The 19022-nt window shown below is 45.9% G+C and overlaps 1 protein-coding gene across 1 annotated transcript in view; it reads right to left on the bottom strand.

Annotated features, from left to right (window-relative positions):
• CNNM2 (cyclin and CBS domain divalent metal cation transport mediator 2) overlaps nt 1–19022 on the bottom strand; it is a 2211754-nt gene that overhangs the window by 1640040 nt on the left and 552692 nt on the right. The window lies entirely within an intron of this gene.

Below are 19022 nucleotides of genomic sequence, written 5' to 3'. Positions count from 1 at the left end.
AACCACACGACTGCAAACCATGCAGTCGGGTAGAGATGCCACAGGAATCCTCTTAAATCATGGGAGAAGGCGGAAAGCCACAGACGATGTTGACAGCATGCTGTGCCTAAAAAGCCACAGAACCAGCAGTTGAGACAACTACTGCAATTAACCAATCAAGGTGCTCAATATTACAAATGTAAAGATTGAATAAGAGAAAACAAACGAAAAGCCCAAACCAAATCATGATACAAAACCTTAATCACACCGCCAATTTCAAGGGCTGATATAAATAAATAAACCACTAACGTGCTCTAAAAGAGGCTGGGTAAGCACTGCGAAGAGATCAGCAGAAGTGGGGGGGTGCTCCTCGCCCCTTCCTGTAGAAGTAGGGAGATTGACACTTGGTACAAGGTGATCACTTTACTGGAGATGCTACTTGCTACTCAGACTTGAAACACAAGTGTAAAGTCTGCCATAGGTTTGGGAGAGACTTCAATGCTGAATATTGAGAAACCAGAGGCTGGGAGGGATCTGAACATGTAAATGAAGACACTTAAATTCTAGGAGAGACCTCAAGATCTGAATTCTGAATGTTGACAAAACAATGTTTGGGAGAGACCTGAACAAGTGAATGCTAAATGCAGAGATACCCGAGGTCAGAGAAAGACCTGTGCAAATGAGTGCTGAAAATCTGAGCATGTGGTCTGAGAGAGACCCGCCTGCTAGTGTAACGTACCAGAGATTGGAGGATAAAGCAAACCGTGCAGCAAGGCGTCCTAAAGTAGAGATCAGTACAAGTTGGAAGATAACCTAAAGAATCCTGAAAATGCAAGACCAGGTAACGGTCCAGAGCAGTGTTGAGAAATCACAAAAGGAGGTAGGCCAACGAAGTGTCCAGACTATGAGTAACCCTGAAAGAAGTTGATCACGAGAGACCCTTTTTCATATTTAGATTAAAGGTTTGTCATTTCAGAACAGGTTTTGTGAACACTTATGTTGGCCAAGAATTGTAAAATTATTTTTACTTTAGGTATATCCAGGAAGCCAAGGACAGATTAAGATTAGGTTTTAGATTTGTATGTTGGCCACAACTTTGGACATTGCTTTGTAGAATAGGGTGTAGCTGGCAGGACAAGGGGACCGAGGACTAGGATACAAACTTTATGATTTGGAGAAAACTCAATAGAGTTCTTAGCCACTTATATCCCACTTTGTTGCTTTATTCCGGACACTGTTTTCAATAGAATCGTCCTTGTCATTTTGTACAACTGTCCCCAGTTCAGAGGTTTGGTCCAACCCTTTCCCTGACTAACAAAACCACCTGTTTGGCTGGAACTCACACCTTTTGTGCCACGTGCGTCATTGTTTGAACTTACTCCAGTCTTCCCCTACTCTTTTGCTACCCTAGAGAGCAGCCTGAACTATGCAACTTAAACTACAAACTAAATACAAATAAAACACAATACAAACTACAAACTGATTTGTGTATGTAAACACTGCAATCATTATTAAACTTTTTGGCATATGAATTATGCTGGAGTATAATTTCTCAATCATATTTGTCAGATGTTAATATAAGTCATCATGGAATGCACACACAAAAAAAAGAAAAGAAATCAATGAAAATAAATAAGATATGTGTTCTTTAATAGAATGATTGTAGCACTGGCTAGACTGAGGAGTTGCATGTGTTCTCTTTTTTTCTGTAGAGCGATGCCGTGAAAATGACAAGGCACAGCTTGATTTTTTGTTGAAACTAGTCAGCGATAAAAAAAAGTATTATGTAGACACAGATTGCTTTGACTTGGGTATGCTAACATGATTCATATAATGGTGTGTTGAAACTTATCTAGAGGTTCACAAGCATGTAGGCCTGCAGAGGATGTGATGCATTGGGTTTTAGGTTGTGTAAAATAGGTTGTCATTTTTTAATATGTCTTTAAACATAGTATATAAAGCTTATTAGTACTTAAATAAAAGATAAATAAGAATATAATGCGGCAAGCACATTTACCTTCTAGGTATTCACTACCCACACAGTGTTTCAGAAATAACTGAAGGACTGATTTATGTCCTACAGTGGAATTGAATTTTAAAATAATTTTGAATTAATCTCACACCAGAAAAACAGTTATTTGTATGTAATGTTCCCTTTCTTGGGATGAGTGACTGGGGCTTCCTAGGTTTTAGGTAACATTCACAAAATCAAAGTAACATGTTGTGAATTCGAACTGAGTGAAACATACCAGATATGTACCATGAAGGTTTACAACACTGTTACACAAAATTGGGAGCTGCTTTCAAAAAGGAAAAAAAAGAAGGAACCAACACCACAAACACAATAAAGAAATAGGGTAATATTTACAAAGAGTAAGGTCATTATTTAATGGATATCCCAAGATTTTGTGCCCGAAATCTACATTTCAAAATGTACACCACTGTTGCTCTTGTTTTTGGTAGAGCAGCATGGGAGTAAACAAAAAACGTCAGTGGGCCATGTTGATGTAAAATACTGGAAGTACGCACATTCCAAGTCTGTATGGTGATATGATATGGCATTTATAACGCGTCTATAGACAAGTGTTTCAAGGCGCGACGAGGCAAGGAAGGGGGAACAAAGGGAGGACAGACAACGATCCTACTAGGCCAGGTGTCATTCCGATTGCGCAAGAGCATGGGATGGGGATTAGGAAAAAGTGCAGGGGAGGGGGAAGGGACAGTGCAGTACCAGGGAAAAGTAATCCCAAAGTAAGTAACGGCCAGCAGATGGTAAGTGCAAAGATAAGTGCAGGAATCGGGTGTCTAGTGCTAGAGGTGGGACTGTAGGGATACAGGAACAGTCCCAAGTGCAGGGGTTGCCATGCAGGCAGTGCAGGTGCGTGTAACTGGCGGGAAGGGACCTGGGTCCGAGATCATAAGAGGGTGGCCAGGAAGCCAGTACAGTTTCAGCCAGGAGGTCAGCAGGGGAGAGGAGGAGAAAAAGCAGAAGCGAAGAGGAAGGTTTTGAGGTGCTTCTGGAACCGGAGATGGTTCTCCAAGGTTCAGGGAGGCAGAGAGGCTGTTCCAGAAGGAGGCTGAATGGTGGAACACTGATATACTTCCTCCTGACCTCTCAGTTGATCTACCTGCTGGCCCTGCCTGTTCTTCTGAGGCTTTGGATGCCCTAGCAGTCATCTTTGAATCAGTTAGATGTATCAACTCTGTTTGCAGCTCTGCCTCCATTCCTTGTGGTCCCCAAGTAGCTCCAGCAGCTTGAATGCTCAAGGTCCCCTCTCTGGCATGACAATTCTCCACAAAGACACAAGATAAGCTGGGTCAAGAGGCAAAGAAATTGATCCATGCAGGTGGGCAAATTCCCAGTGAGTCCAGGCTCATTGGCGATGCTGCTCCACAATGTCCCTGCGTCCATATTGTGTATGAAACACTCAACATGCTTTTCATGGGGTTTTAAAATAGTGGTTTGCAACCTACCACTCTAGAACATACCAACTCGTCCAGATGGGCCCCAAGGTCCCAAGTCTTCCCAACAGCCTGAGAAGCTCTGCAAGGCTCCATCTTGTTTACAGCGATCTTCAACCTTTATAGAGGACCTCTAGAGTCGCAACCAAAACACTCCCTGGAAAAGAAACTGGACTCCGAAAATGGGGATTAACACAGTCATACCACCACCTGTGTCCATGTGATGAACCCACTGGACCAAATGGTGATAAAGGTAAGCACATTTGGTGGTAATTCAGCTTCAGTAATTTGTCCCAGAAATCATGACCATACAACATCTGGCAAATACTTATGTGAAGCCACTCCACAATCTGTTTCTGACTTTTGGCACTGTGTTTCACAAAGATTACAGATGCTCAATAGCATGCAATATCCAATATGGACCAATATGTTTGCTAATGCTACCATGTTTTTGAATGAGAATTTGAAATGGTACAACTCCGAGGGGCAGCGCCACTCACAATCAGGTGGCTTATTGTTGTGCCCAGAGCTAAAAGAGCAAGAGGCCTTAGGCGCTCTTTCATCGTTCTGACATCTCTACACTGGAACTCACTTCCAGTAAACCTATGTCTGGAAACTAACTACCAACGGATTAGGAAACAATTGAAAACCTTCCTGTTTGAATACATCTCTTGCACAGCACCGCCCTAACCTCTACCTTTTCTCTCCTCTGGTTGTCCTGTCTGCTTTTTCATCTCATCCTGTGCGTCTTTGTAGTGCCCTGTTGCCCGCGGGCTTTTCAGCACTTAACAAATAAATAATTTTGTTGGAAAAAAGTGATAGGAGGGGACAGAACATCATGGTTATCGGCCACGGTTAACATTATGCAACATATTGTCAAAGATGTTTCCATTAATAACTATGACGTCGTAGCGCTATGGACTAGCATATGCTACTGTACACACACGTAACTAGCAGAGAAACTAAGACTCTACAAGCCACAATTTATCAAACAGACTTATGGACTTTCTTTTGAATCGCAAGTTGTTTATTTTTTGTCGTTTTCTTTTCTTCTTTTTTGTAAAAATCTTCGTTAGATTACATACAAATAAAATTATTTTATTTTTTTAAAATAGGTCAATCTCTACACAACTGGAAACAATTGGGGTGCAACAAAGAGGAGAACAATTTTTAGCCAATGAAATGACCAGTAGCCTGCAAGTCTAGTACCCATAAAGAATGTGGAAGTTTGCCGTCATTTGAATTTTTTTGGTGGTGGCTATTGCACTCTTAGATCCACACCACCTTAGCTGACTCAATTGCAAGCTTCCCTTAACGCATGGGATAACACCTTTCTCTGTATTTTAAGAATAATTGTTTCATGCAGTTATCACAACTGCGGTCACTTCCAGCCATAAAAATGTTTTGTCTTTACCAATAAAACACATCTCTCCTTCACAGAATGCCTTTAACCAGGCACCATCTTACGTCTTCCCCACCCTCTTCACCACTCTTCCTTTCTCGTGATTATAACTTATGCTGTGGTCCACCTATGAGCACAGACTAAAACATTGCCATTCCTGCCATTATGCCACAGATGTAAGAGTTCCAGGCTTTCTTGCCTTGCATTAAAAGATGCACCAGAGTAGAACTTCAGCCTTGCTGAAACTACTAAATCAGTTTCCTCTGTTGCAGTCTGGCACAGGAGACAACTGCTTCACACACAGATGTTGGAGGTCCTGGCGCATTGAACAGGAACTCTATCAGGAGTGGACCCCGCTTCTCAATCAGAGGCCAGCTTCTTCAGGATAAGAGCACAACAAGACGGAGCTAGCATGTGCCACCAGGTATCTGGTCATGATTAAATAGTGGTAGAACATTGGCTTGAAAGAGCAGACAATGCACTGTGAACTGTAGTGAGGAGTAGAGCTGAGCATAGAGCACATAGCAGTGAAAGGATGATCAGCCATCAGAATTTGCTCCATGAGACCAAGTAGAACATTGTATAGTGAGTTGATGTAGTTTTGAGATTCACAATTCCTGTTTAAAACACATACATGTGTGTCCTACTCAAGCCTGGAATGTCTCCAGAAAAACCACAGGTAGAGTAAACCATCTCAAATGTTTTCAACCAGGCCCATGCAAGTTATGTGATTCCCACCCCCCTTGTGACCGATTGTGTGGGAGGCTGCAGATCAGCAGTTGACCCCCGGGGAGCAGAGACTAAGAGCTCCTTTGGTTGGTACACCTAAAGTGGATAGCATGGAAAAGCAATTGTCCATTGAGAACTTTACATCAAAAGGGCTAACAAGCAAAGCTATAAATGGAGGCTAACATGCCACCCTTAGGGAAAGGACTACAAAGGGTGAAGGGGTGTTTCTCTACAGTGGAGAACTTGAAAGACTACAGCTAAGTTTCAGAGATATGAAACCCCAAACAAAATGGAAGCCTACATCAGGACTAAACACCTTGAGGACAAAGCAAAGGAGGCAACATTGAGGCTTCTGAGCTCCCACCCCAGGATAGAGTTGAGGTTTAGCATTCTTTCATGGAGACTTTGTCCTTTGAAAACTCCCCATGAAAACCGGCGGTCCAACTTTGATAGTCTAAGGTTTTAATCAACAAGGCAAGAGACTTGCTGATGGGGAAATAGTTTGATTCTGGAGGAAACCGCATCATTGTTCTTTCTGAGCCTAATGTCAGGCATGGCCTGCTACAGGTGATCAAGGAGACCGGATCTGAGGTTAAGATACTAATCGTCTAGAATGTCAGTAAGTTGACACTGTCTGGAGGCGTGACATGCTGGAGGTCAGGGGGGACTTGGTAAAGAGGGGAATCAGAGTCTAATTTCCATAACCTGCTACACTTAAGGTAGTATAAAAAGGGAAGTTATACCAATTTGTGGATGTTAGTTTCGTTACATTGTTTGCAGAGGGATTGAAGGCAGTGTATGTGGGTGCTTTAAAAGCGGAAGGAGGTTTGGAAAACTGATGAAGATGTTCACTCACTTAATCCACTAGGACACTGTGGCGTGAAATTAATCTGCACTTATTGGCCTTAGACTGAATTTAATCTTTTACAGTCTTATTGTGTTTTTTTAAACCAGAATTTTCATTTGGAAGTCGGCGTTAGCTATCTGGTCACCTTCTCTATTTTCCTTCATTGGCTTCCCTCATGGGAGCTGAGAAAAGGTGACAAGTGCTTTAGGATAGTTGAAAGTAAAAAAGATAACCGGTTATATATTGGGGTGGCAACGGAATGTGCCTCTTGATTCTATACATCCTTTCTTGATTAACTCCAACAAACAGATGCTGACAAAAAATGTAAATGCAGTGGTTTGTCAGAAATACAGAACCTTTACACAGTGCTATTTTTGCATTTTTGATTGGGAGATTTTTAGTCCGACACTACATATCAATGTAATGTTTGCTGTGTAAATGTGCATTAGCAGAGTGTGAGTTTCATAACAAACACGCATTAACCAAGCCAAATGATTTGTTTTTTTGGTAGACATTACATAAGCACTTGCAGCCACAGTACTCAGACACCCCCTGATGTACACCAGGAGCAGTGCACTCTTAGATTATTAGAATGTGAACCAGGGGTACCATACTCTTCTTCTGGGGCGTGCTATGCTTCATGGAGCATGCTCTCACACCATTCCATACTCTGTTTATCCACTTACATAGCACTACGTTGCATGTAGACAAATGCATGGCATAGAATGTTTGAAATGCAGTACTTGTCTTTGCTTCTATCATACTGTGCATGACCAAAGTTAGTAAATTGATGGCTGGCCGCCCATCAGTTAAAACTAAACAAAAAACAAAAGCAGCAGCAGCTCCAGTTCAAAGATGTTACTGGTATGCTTAAGGCTTTCAAGTCCGTCTGCCCTGGCTCAGTCCTCTCACTGTGTACACAAAAGGTTAGCTCTCCTGAACAGATACACTCATTACAGTCACATTTCGTGGATGGATACAAAGTAAAACCACCTTATCCTCAATGGCAAAGTGCAAGACCCGGCCATCGGGTATCAGGAATTCCATAAGCCTGTACTAGGAAGAGGAGTCTCTCTATTTAATGGCGCATCACTGTGGTTCCAGGTTACAAACGAGTGTGAATAATGGCACAAACATAATACATTTTTAGTGGTTTGATCTTGAAAGAGTGAGCATGTGAATCCGTATTCATTGGCCCACCAATAGTTTTTCTGTCCCATGTGAAAGTGGTCAACTATACAACCTCACGCTCCGCACACCAGCCTCCAACCATCTCACTGTGGGGCTCCTGCGCAGTCAGCCCAAGGCCAATAGCCTGCGCAGCTTTTGCTTTAGTTAATTCTATTGCCTGTCTTTTTCCATTGTCCTTTGCTCCCCTTCTCCAATCTTGCCTTTTTCACAATCCTTTCTTTTGTTTTTCAATTCCTTCCATTTTTTTTGGTTTATTCTGCTCTTTCATGACACCCCAGGAGCAGAAGTAATGGGGTTTTTAAGTGGGAGACAGTAAATGTTTATGAATACACATTAGCCTTAGAGACGTATTGATTCCTCCTGCTGTACATTTCTGCCATTGATATTATTTGAAAGTTAAAGAGCAGACTGCACTTTAGCTTTCAGAAAATATGAATTCATCTAGGAGTGTCATAATTGTAGTTGGTTGCTTTTGCTGTCTTTTTAATGGAAAGAGCTCAAGTTGTCAAAGGCTTGACAAAACCCTTATTCTACTTTTGTTGTGGGTGCATGCTTTCTATTTAAAACTTATCACTTGTAACATTGCAAATTCCATTGCTGTCCTTGGCTTCAAGTTAATTTGTACATCAAATACTGCACTTAACGGATAACCGCCAAATACATTGGCGTTGCCAATGTTTCTTTTCTGTAGCGATCGTCCCAATTAAACCTTGCAGGAATGTGGGATAAGAACACAGGCCAGAATGCACAGAGTAAATCAGTGGTGCATTGTTGCTCATCTATTGCAACACATTAAAAATATCCTCCCAATCATTTGCTGCAACAACCACTTCAATGGTATTGAGCACACTGGTGAACTTGTGTCTCGACTATTCACCTTTACCAGGTTTAAAGGATTACCAGTTGAGACAACTAACGTCTCCCCAAATAATAAGCCTAGTTTGCCTACCTGTTCAAAGAGAAATTCAAAAGGTCCTGCTTGGTGCGTTAATGTCTCAATCGCATAGCATCAAAGGTCTTCCAAGGAAAAATATGCAGGTGCCTCTCCACGCACTTTATACTGAACGACAAGTGGGTGCAACCAGCTACCAGTACCAAATACCAGATGGAAGAGCAAGGGAGACCAGCTTTCCTCATTAATCATCCCACCGATAGTAAACACTACCACTGAAGATATGCGACACCAGAGAGCATGAACAAATCATAGCATGCAACAGGAATAAAACTTAAAGTGTGTAAACTTTAATGTAACTTTCCAACAATGTCCATAATTGTATCGGAGCTAAAAAAAAAAAAAAAAGAACGTCCATCAGATTATAACAGCAAAATATAAAGCATCACTGTGCCGATGTAGTGCATTATAGAAATTAACATTAGACCCGTGAGATGCCAGTCTGTGAATCAACCTATGCCAACAGATGAAAGCCTGCATTCCACTATGCTTGGCTGGTTCGGGGCCACAGGTGCTCCTCTATCAGGTTTGGACTGGGCAATAGGCCCATGGCCGAACCAAAAACGCAAAATACTGGTGTGGGGCAGTTATATTGGTCAATGTGGGCAACCTTTTCCCTGCTGACGAGGTTTCCAGACAAGTCTGATCTATGAAAGTCTCGTCAAAACAGGTTCACCCCTCTTCCTCCAAAACAATCAAGGAACACATCGACTCCGTGTCTCCTGCCCTGGCAGACTTCCGCAATCATTCCTTAGCCTCTGGAGTCCTCCCATCCCCCCTTAAGCACTCCCTTGTGCATCCTCTTCTTAAGAAACCCTCTTCCGACCCCTCCTGCCTGGCTAACTATCGCCCAATCTCCATCACTCCCTTCCTGGGCCAGCTCCTGGAGAAACTGGTCATCTCCCAGCTTAATCTCCATGCTGAATCTGTTGGTAGTCTTCATGACCATCAGTCTGGGTTCAGAGCTGTCAGAAGCACAGAAACTGCTCTCCTGAACATCCGTGAAGACCTGCTCTCGAACCTTGACTCTAACACTCCGTGTGTTCTCATTTTGCTCGATCTCTCTTCTGCCTTTGATACTGTCAACCATGCCATCCTGCTCAACCGTCTCCGTATTAACCTGGGTATCACTGGTCAGGCTCTGGCGTGGCTGACCTCTTTCCTCTCCAATCGACCCGCCCAGGTCCAACTAGGGTCCTTCTTCTCTGACATCTTTTTTTCTACCTGTGGTGTCCCCCAGGGATCTAACCTCTCTCCCTGGCTGTTCAACCAGTATCTGGCACTCCTTGCCCACCGCATCGCTGCTCTCTGCCCCAACTTTCAGTGCTATGCGGATGATACCCAGCTCATTTTCAGGCTACCCTCGGCCTCCTAATCTCCTTCGCTCATCTCTGACTGTCTGCTATCCAGGAATGGTGTGCCGCCAATGACCTCTGCCTTAATGCCAGTAAGACTGAGATTCTACTCATCGGCACACCCACTCCCTCCTTCCCTGCAGCTCTCTGGTCAGCCTCTCTTGGCCCTCTTCCTGCTCCTACCTGCAAGGCAAAAAACTTCGGGGTAATCTTCGACTCCACACTCTCCTTCTCTCCTCACATATCTGACGTCTCTAAGAAGTCACACTACCAGCTGCACCTCCTCAGAGTTATTCTTCCTTTCCTCTCCTTCCGCCAGAAGCTCACCGTCTCTAGAGCCCTGATTCTCTCTAAACTGGACTACTGTAACAGCCTCGATCTAAATCTGCCTTCCTCTACTCTCCGCCCTCTGCAACTCATCCAGAACAGGACTGCGAGACTTGTCCTTGGCCTCAAGCCCAGGGACCGTATCTCGCCAGGACTGCAATCTCTACACTGGCTCCCAGTGGCTGCGAGGATTAAGTTCAAAACCCTCTGCATTGTCCACAAGGCCTTCTGGGGCCTGGGGCCAAAATACCTTCAACTCTCTTCCTAAATATCTTACTTCTCGAGCTATTCGCTCATCCGCCTCCAATTCCCTCAGGGTCAGCCGCTTCTCCAAGCAACGAGATGGGGGTAGATCTCTCTCGGCGGCAGGGGCCTCCCTCTGGAACAGCCTTCCCGTCTCCCTGAAACTTGAGGAGAACCATCTCCAGTTCCGGAAGCACCTCAAAACCTTCCTCTTTGCTTCTGCTTTCTCTCCCTCTCTCCCCTGCTAAATTCCTGACTGAAACTGCACTGAATCTGCAACTGGGCCACTCTCACCGATCGCGGTCCTTGGTCCAGCCACTCTCCCCTTGCACTGCCTCCCTGCGGGACTGTCTCTGTATCCCTACAGCCCCCTTCCCAGCACTTGTCTGCACTTACCTTGCACTTGCCACCAGCCGGCCCTTATTATGTATCTTGTTATACCACTACCCCTGTACTGTACTTTCCCCTCTCCCTTTCCCCTTGCACTTTTCCCTTCCCCTCTACCCATGCACTTGCGCGATCTGAATGACACCTAGCCTAGTAGGATCGTTGTCTGTCTTCCCTTTGTTCCCCCCTCCCTGCCCCGTCGCGCCTTGAAACACTTGTGTATAGGCGCGTTACAAATGCCATATCATATCATATATATAACGTTTTTAGCCAATGTGGGCCAGTTTGATGAGTTACTTCACTATGCGGCTAGTAGTTTTGACCAGTGTTGCTGAATACATCTTCAAAATGCACAATTTGCATCACATTTTACTATTCAAACAGTGTCATAAAAGGAATGAATAGCAATTTGCAACTGTGGACCACTTTTCCATTGGTGCCCAGACAATTTTATGGCCCAGTCCGACCCGGTCCTCTATTGGTCTGCCACAGAGGCAACATTGTGCCTTCCGACTCGCTCAAATCACCAAGACTGCCCCCTGAGCACCTCCTTACCTGCTCTCTCATGCTTGCCTGGCCGCTGCAGCAAACTCATGCCTATTCCCACCACCAGCCCCACCTCTGGCAACTTTTAAATGGAGAAGGGGTCCCTCTCGGAGGCCCGCACCACATTCTTATGTAGGCCACTTTTGGCTTTGGCCTATTTTGGTAGTGTGAAGCAACACCAGAACGCTGAAAACATTGCTACAGAGAAAGAGATGGTGTTTTAGAACATGTCTGGCTGGCATGGCAACTGGCAATGTTCTGGATGCGATGCACAATGTGTTACTTTTAAATGCCCCTCCACCGTTAAAACCAATCATTATTGGGCCTTAATGAATTCGGACAATGGAAAGTTATTTTTTGTATCACGGGAGTGCTTCTACAGCAGACACAGTGATCTGTGCTTCTGTGCCCAGCCTCCCGGTGTGCCTCCAGTTGCTCCATTCATGGGAGGCAAAGGCAGAGCAATGGAGTTCTGCCTCTGCCTGCTCTGAACCGAGCAACTGAAGAGACGCAACTTTTGGCACACATATGGAGAGGTGTCAGGGCGGCGAAGGTCTGGCCCCACCACCTCTCAATGTTGCACTAATAGCATAGACACGTCGACTGACAGAGGCGTGCTCTCCTGTCAGTCCGCATGTCCGCATTGTGGAGGGGACGGCCATCCGGTCCTCCTTGATAGTTCATGGTGAGGGTGCAAGCAGGTAAGTGCTTTAATGTAATATGTATACATGTTCGAATACATACTGACATTACATACAATAAAAAAACACGTCTCAGTGAGTGCCTGCATGCAGGACCAGATGTCCCTCCCCTCCTTTATGCACATACCCTGGCTGACAACTGATTTTGGAGATGCTTTTGGAGGGACAGGACCTCCTCGTCCTTGTTCTGCCACTTCTCTGTTGGTGTTTCTCTGTGCGTTTTTCTGTGCACAAGTCCAGTTTGGATCTCTGGCAGCGCAGCACTTCATCTTTAACTTTTGGTGACTGCACCCATGGGATACCCTTAGAGCACCCATGGGTAGGGGTACAACCTTGTACCCCTAGTGTATGTTGTTGGGCACATGGGTGTTGCCCACAGAGCAGGGTATGGGCTGGTGGCAGCTACATGCTGACATGATAGTGGCTGCGAGTATCTTCCATTTTTCAGGATACGCAGGCCCTGCCGTAGGAATCAATGGATTCCTACAGATAGGCAAGATGGCCACTGGTGGCCTCTTAGTTTCCTTTGCCTTTCCCCATTGTTTCTCGAAGTCCTGAGAAACCAAGGCTATGTTCCTTTCCCTTGAAAGGCCATAAAGTGGAAGGACCATATACGGCTCTCGGGCTGCCTCCTGCCAGACTGGCTGCAGCCTTCCCAGGTGCTGCTTGGTTTGGGTACACCCTTGAGGTGGAGCCTGCATGAATGGAGTCAGAAGTCAATATGCATTCTGTGTTGTGGGTGAATGGTTTTGGTTGTGTTACGATGCCTGAACCAGCCCTGACTGAAACTGGAATTAATGCAGTGTAGGGCGCTGGAAGGCTGGGAAGTTGTCTCCAATCTACATCCTGTGTTATGGGTGAATGGCCTGAATGCATGCAAGCCTGACTTGGTACTGCCTGCATGAATGTACTGGTGCGTGATTGGCTGGTTGAGCCTGGCTCAGCCTGAGTGAATAGTGAGTGTTTTGTGTAACAGGGGGTCTCGCACTCACCTCCTCGTTAGAAGCTCAAAGAAGAAACCTGAAGCAAGAAGCTGAAGTCATCGTAAGCTTGAATCCTGGAGTCCAGCTGGATGAAGAAGTCTGCGGCTGCAACTCCTCTCCGAAATCCAAGGGCTGCTGTACTGACTCAAGAACTGAACCAGAGGACCTGTATACGCGACCTCTTCCCATAGCTACGAGGGGACATTGATCAACTGCTGCTCTTCACACAAAGTGTCCTGAAAGCCATTCCTGTGTGCCTGTTGTCCAGAGAAAAGATCTGCATGGGTCCAGAAGAGGAATACCTGGACATCTTGAAGCCAAGAAGTCCATCTGTGTCACCCAGGGACCGAAGAGTGTTTGTGACCGCTGGAAGACAAGCTGCTGAATATCGGCCAGAAGAGGGGGTACCCTGGTATAGTACTGCCCAACACCCAGAGCTGCCAACGTTCCAACCATCCAAAGAAATATTCAAGGGGCACCTCTGCCGCGGCATCTATCCACTTTTCTGAGCCAGAGAAGATCCAGGGTCGCTGTCTGCAGAGGACTATCTGCCGGTGAGTTTCCCGCCACCAATCCACAATGAAAGCACCCAGAGGGTCCAGACTTGGTGAGGCTCCGAAGTCCAGCCCAGTGGCCGTGTCCAGGTCACCAGAAGCCATCCTTAGGTCTGTGCATGGGCTGCAGCACAACAAACTGAAAGGCAGAGAACCGCAGAAATCACTAAACCCCACACCTACATCTGTCATTGCACCTGTCACCACAGAAAGTCATCCACGACCACCAAAGGACTTTTCTTCGGCCACGCCTTGTTAAGGTTCACATTAAGTTTAAACTTCGTGGGAGATCCCCAGCCGCGTATCAGCCTGACATCGGAGACCACCGCGACAGATCTACATTGCTACCTTTCCGGAACTGCTTGGTTCCTTTGTACTCGACACAGACATCCGAGCAAATCCTTCTTCCAAAACGGTTCATCGTCAAGGGGTCTCATTGAGCAAAGCCAAGAAACTCCACCACTTAGCCTGCCAAGGCACCCAAGGTACTCGGACTAGCAAGGGCATCTTACAACCTCTGGATTCATACAGGGGTCCCAGATTTGTCTCGAATCATGTTCTCCTGTGGCTCCCCAGGTACTTTAGGGCAGTGGGATCTGTAGAAAGAGAAGTATACTATTAATGAACATATTTGGACTGGGCAGTAATATACAACAGAGTCGAGGCATAAAATAAGCAGTGTCGCATAGCAATTTGCTATGCAATTCTGTAAGTTTGCTAATTAAATTGGCACTTGTGTAGCAAACTTAGCTATTTAAGTTACCTTGTCCAATGAAAGAACATATCGCCCTGCATTCCTTGCTTGCCTTCAGGGCTCCCTCCACCCTCTTCTCTATAAACTGCAAGGTCAAAATGGCTAATGGAGAGAGAGTGGAGCAGTCTCCTCCACCCTTACGCGCCAAAGGCCTGTGTTGAGTATGCAAGCAAGAATTTTTTTCTAATAATTGAAAACCATAAGTAATCAGGGTAATACCTTTTATTAAGCTAACTGTATCCTGTCTGCCAAAAACAAGTGTGTGTTTAACTTTATTTTTTAAATGCAGTCACTCCATTCCATTTCTAAAAATGTAATTGGTTATATCATGCATAATTACAGTATTGCTACCGTAAAACAATGCATTGTCTCCTTGCTTTACAGTAAAGTGTAGGTTAGTGTATCTAAATATCAGTGTCAACTATATTTTATTTTGTTGGGGACGATACATTAGATTAACGAGTAGACACTTTTGGACTGTACATGATCAAATGGCCAAATGCTTTTGATGGCAAACCTAGTTCTGCAACCTGTTGGCTACCTGCAGCTTGCTACTTGTGCTCAACTCACAAGCTGATCCTGTACTTCTTCACATTTTGTTTTCTCACCCTTTTGCTTTATACCAGCTACATTGAAAGAGATGGCCGCTTACGAAAATTCTCCCCTAGTTTGCCCAGTTCTCTGCCGGCTACAAAATCCAATCTGCTTAGTTTCTTACTTTCTTTCCCCTTAACTAATGAATAGACAAAGCCAACTAGATGTAGTTGGCCTACAGAGCTCGCTTTGCTCTAGGATTATGATTACATTATATATTAGCAACTTATTTAGAGAGGTGCTCAAACTGTTTTCAGAGCCTTATCGTATCTATTTGTGTCGATTCATGCAGTGGACCTTTTACAGACACTCATCCAGGGCTTGCAAAGTATGTTTCGCCCACTCACATAATCGAGTAGATTTTAAGGAGGACCAGTACCAATTGCAGGGGATGTTTGAAACTTTTATTTAAACTTTATTTTATTTGCAACAAATGCCATTGAGTCGGATAAACTAAAAATAAAGAAAGGACTAGCTTTATAAAAGTTCTCCTAAGATGGCGCTCGCTGATGTGATCTACCGCGAGTAACAAACAGACCCTACGGATGCCCTCTAATTAGAAGACAGGATTTTTCCTGCCAAATATCAGTGAATTCATCAATAACAGGTAAGCCCTGTACCCCCACGTAACTACACGCAAAGGTTCTTGACCTCGCGAAACGCTTTTACGTGCATTACTTTAATATACAAGTAATTAAAGCCCTAATGCTAGCGTTCCCTTTATCACACTACAGTGAAACAGCGGGAACTCCCCACAATCTGCGCACTAACGATCAGCGCACAGATTCGAACACAGACTCACTGCATCTAATCAATCCCTGCAGACGTAGTCAAAGGGTAAGAATGGTTACCTAATCCTCCTTAGAAGTATAGACTTTTAAAAGGGTAATGTTTAACCAAGAATGAAACGTGGGGGCATATAAAATCCACCCTCTCCTTCACATAGGTCTCAGCCAGCCTATCAGGGAAGAGCCTGAATCAAGATACCTTCTATACCAACTTGAAAAATAGAGCCAAGTTAATGAAGGTAAACTATATCACACTGACATTAACAATACATATTTCCAGAAAGCTCATGCTCATCTATATTATTTACTAAAAGGTACTTTTTTGACCCCTTTAGAAATCGTTAAACAGATGGACGCCTACTTGGACCATCTAATAATCACCACCTCTACTAAATATACCCTAGGGACTGTACAAGAATACAGTATCAAAAAGGTATGTGAACCCTTTCTAGATATCGCTAAAATTAGATTTACGAGTAATTTTCAGAGATGCACAAGAGCAGGTACAAGAGCAGGTACAAGGAAATGGAGCTAAGTCAAGACACGTCTCTTTCTTACTCTTCCTTAGGTCGATATTCCGGCATAACTGGCATCAATCTACCATCGATGAATAGTTCTTATTAATAAATGGACATCATATACCAGAGACGAACCTTGCGCTCATAAAGGTAATTTATCTACCTATATGAGCACAATTATAGTAATAAGGAACAAGTTACTTACCTGTAACTGTTGTTCTTCAGCATGGGTCTGGCATGGATTCACATGCTCATGAATATTCCCCATCAGGCTGGGAATCCTCGGTAAAGAAAAAATCAATATCAGTTTCGTTTCTGATCTGTCTTTCTTAGTAGTAACCAATCACTGATCTCTGGGTCATACTGCCCCCAGCCAATGACTGCCCTCTCCCTAAGCCCCGCCTCCGGCAGCCATCCTCAGATTTGGTAGCACGCAAAGTGGCAGTATGACCAAGTGAAGAGACGCAGAGGGGTAGGCGGGAGGGTTCGCATGTGAATCCATGCCAAACCAATGCTGGAGAACAACAGTTACAGGTAAGTAACTTGTTCCTTCTCCAGCATGGGGTCTGGCATGGATTCACATGCACATGAATAAAAGAATACATAGCAGTACACACATGCACAACCACAGGAGGTGGCAAAGGATCAACATTAATAATTATATCCAAAACTCAACATTAAGCAATTCTTACCTCCTCACCAGGCTCACCTTAGGCGAACAGGTTGGGCAGCACTGCTTGGCCGACCCTGGACTCCTCCCTGGTGTCCCGATCGACGCAGTAGAATCTTGTGAAGGTGTGTGTCGACCTCCACGTAGCAGCCCTGCAGATGTCCAGCAGGGGCACACCAGACATGAACGCCGTGGTAGCAGCGATCGCTCTGGTCGAATGGGCTCTCAGACGGCCGGGCAGCGGTCGGTTTGCCAACCGGTGACCGTGCATGATGCAGCCGGAGAGCCATCTGGAAATGGAAGTCTTCGAGAGAGCCTTCCCTTGATTCACAGTGGAACAGCTGTGATGTCTTCCGAAAACTCTTTGTGCGGTCCACGTAGAACTATAGCGCTCTAGCTACATCCAGCGAGTGCAAAGTCCTCTCGGCCGGCGTTGAAGGCGACAGGAAGAAAACTGGTAACACCAAGGGCTCGTTGAGGTGGAAGTCCAACATCACCTTGAGCATGAAAGAGGGGTGCGTCCTCAGCACCACCCTCGTGTCATGAAAAGTCAAGTATGGAGGCTTGCAAGATAGGGCCTGGATCTCTCCCACTCGTCGTGCGGAGGTGATGGCCACGAGGAACGCTGTCTTCCATGACAGGAACTTCAAAAGCGCCGAATGCATAGGCTCGAATGGGGCCCCCCATGAGCCTGGTCAGCACCACATTAAGCTCCCACAATGGGGCAGGAGCCTTCACCGGCGGAAACAATCGGAATAGTCCCTTCATAAATTCCTTCACCAGGCGATGAGACCACAAGGACGCCCGTCCCGTAGTCCTGGTATATCGGGAGATGGCAGCCAGATGTATTTTGATGGAGGCGTGAGCCAGTCCAGCTATGACCAGCGACAGTAGGTACGGCAGTACTTGAGGGGCCGTAATCCGCAGAGGGTTAATCTTCTGTGCACGTCACCAGACAGAGAACCTCTTCCACTTATGACCATAACACTTGAGAGTTGAGGACGCCCTGGCTTTTGCAAGAACCTCTCTGCAGTCAGCCGGGATATCGTAACCTCCAAACTCTAGTGCTGCAGGAGCCAGGCCTGCAAGTTCAGCGACGCTGGGTCGTGATGAAGAATGGCGCCTCCTTCTCTGGAGAGAAGATCCGCGTCCGCCGGCAGCTTGACTGGTGCGGACGTTGACAAGTCCAGAAGGTCCGGGAACCAGATCTGCCTCGGCCATGCCGGTGCGACGAGGATCATTCTGCACCTGTACTTCTTGAGCTGGTTGAAGAGGCGGAGCAGCAACGGCAACGGAGGGAACACGTATAGAAACAGGCCGTCCCAAGGGAACGAGAAATCATCGCCCATGCTCCTCGGCTGTGGGAACCTGCTGGCGAACCTCTGGCACTTGGAGTTCATCGCCGTCGCGAAGAGGTCGATCTGGGGTTTGCCCCATCGTCGAAAGAGCCGATCCACCTGGTCCTGACATAGTTCCCACTCGTGGCACGAGCGCAGCTCCCTGCTGTGTGAGGCGGCGATGGTGTTTTTTATTCCTGCCAAGTGGAAGGGAACCAGAAACCACCCCTGGGCGACGGCCCAGTGCCACAGATCCTGGGCCTCCTTGGATAGAGCTGGGGATCTGGTGCCTCCCTGCTTCCATATGTAGAACATTGTGGTGGTGTTGTCGGTGAAGATCCTCACCACTTTGTCCTTGAGGGACGGAGGGAACGACTTGAGCGCCCAGAACACTGCTCGGAGCTCCAGAATGTTGATGTGGAGAGACCTCTTCTCTCCGCTGTAGGCCCCCCAACCCTCCAGAGAGGCGTCCGTCGTCGCCGTCTCCTGAAACGTCGGGGTCTGAAAGTCTGTGCCTGTAGTGAAGTGCACACGGGTACCTCACCATAGGATCGCCCGACGGAACTCCTCGTCAAGAGGGATCCTGTCTTCGAAGCAACCCGTCGCCTGAAACCAGCGGGCGTCGAGGAACTCCTGTATCGGACGCATCCGAAGCCTGCAAAGGGGTACAAGATAGATGCATGAGGACATCATCCCGAGGAGG

This window comes from Ambystoma mexicanum, chromosome 8, assembly GCF_040938575.1.
Source record: "Ambystoma mexicanum isolate Mex_15411 chromosome 8, UKY_AmexF1_1, whole genome shotgun sequence".
In the NCBI taxonomy this organism is placed as follows: domain Eukaryota; kingdom Metazoa; phylum Chordata; class Amphibia; order Caudata; family Ambystomatidae; genus Ambystoma; species Ambystoma mexicanum.
The sequence above is the reverse complement of the archived record's forward strand: the minus strand, read 5'-3'. Positions and strand labels throughout refer to the sequence as shown.